This window comes from Apaloderma vittatum, unplaced genomic scaffold, assembly GCF_000703405.1.
Source record: "Apaloderma vittatum isolate BGI_N311 unplaced genomic scaffold, ASM70340v1 scaffold12212, whole genome shotgun sequence".
Lineage (NCBI taxonomy): Eukaryota > Metazoa > Chordata > Aves > Trogoniformes > Trogonidae > Apaloderma > Apaloderma vittatum.
Window position 1 is genome coordinate 8396 of NW_009701977.1, and position 1590 is coordinate 9985.

Genomic DNA, 1590 nt, shown 5'->3' on the forward strand with positions numbered 1-1590 from the left:
ATAATTGAAATAAAATGCATGAACAAGATCATAGATCATTCTCTTGCTATGGTGTTTAACATATTTGACTTTTAGCCATTCATTCTGTGGTGTCTATAGGGTTTTTTAAATGTAATTAATATCTGATTTTAAAAACTGCCTGATTTTGGCTGTAACATTTTAACTGCAGTGATCAAATTACAATAAAAACATGGCAAACATCTCTGAGTATCTTGGAAATATATTGCCATTGGGGAAAACCAGTGAATTTTGTCTTACAGAATTCTACAACAACATATGCTTGAGGTCAGGATCCGCCCCCAAACTTGCAGCATCTGTAAACTGGCTTTAATATCTCATAAATTGTACAGCTTTCTAACAATTTCACCTTTACGTTTTGGCATGGCTTAGGTTCGTAACAAAGTCTGAATCCACATCAAAACGCAGAGAAATAAATTTCTCATCATTATTCCCTCTGGATTCCTGTTGTCAGAATGAGTGGGTGTTCACATCAGAAGGTAGAATAAATGCTGCTGCCTTGAAATGCCGCCTCTATGGCTCCTAATGTGATTGCAGTTGTCATCGTGAGCTTTCTAAATGCTCCAGTATTTGAGCTTGGAATAAATTTGTTCCACACGTAAAAACACCCACATCTGTTGGAAGAAATGTGTGTGCACGTACCTTTCTTTAGTTTCCATAATGCGACGTATGTTTTCCCTCACTAATTTTCCTCCCTTGCACTGTTTTGATGTGCCATGTGACACTGGCCATTATTTATCCACAGTTTTTTCTCAAGGTTGAGGATTATCACATTTTGTTAATATCTTAGATGCCACAATTTCTCTTGACTTGCTGCGTATCTGTTCACATATATTTTAATCACTCTGTTCAAATATTATTTTAATAAAAGAGTCATCGAATGATTTAATAGAGAATAGCAGGTATGAATATTCAAAGCAGGCAAATGCTGACAACTTTTCAAGTTTTTCGCAGGAACAAACAGCACAGGATTAATATCTTGGAGTTGGCAATAACTGGATTCTTATAAAATGGTTTTCATTTGCCAGAAATTTCCAGGGTGGCTTTATAGCTGGACAGTATCACCATATAATTAGTTTGCTCTTATTGGTATAATTAGTCAGTACAATGGTAATACAGCAACCTACATTTCTCGTAAAAATAACTAAACAGTTGGTCTTCTGCAGAAATAGCTGCTAAATATCATGGGGTAAAGACATCAGCTAGAGAAGGCGGCAGAGGTTAAGACTCCAGGGTTTTATCATCGCTGACACTGATTTACTGCAAAGCCTGGAATAAGTCCCTTAATGCCCATGTGATTAATTTTTCATGATGAAATAGTAGTGGGCTTCATATTCATAAAGGTTTCAGGCCATGCTTTAAATCTCTGGGAATCTGAAGATGGATGCAGACACAATTGTGTGCTAAAAAAAATATAAATGCGATGTGTTGGACAGCCTTTCAGTCTCTCTTTATAAAATGTAGAAAACTGTTTCTACCAGGATTGTAGATACTGTATATTTTATTCTTTTACCCAAGACTACTGTAGGAAAACTGAGATGTAAATGAGGAAGCAGGCACCATTTCCTCTGT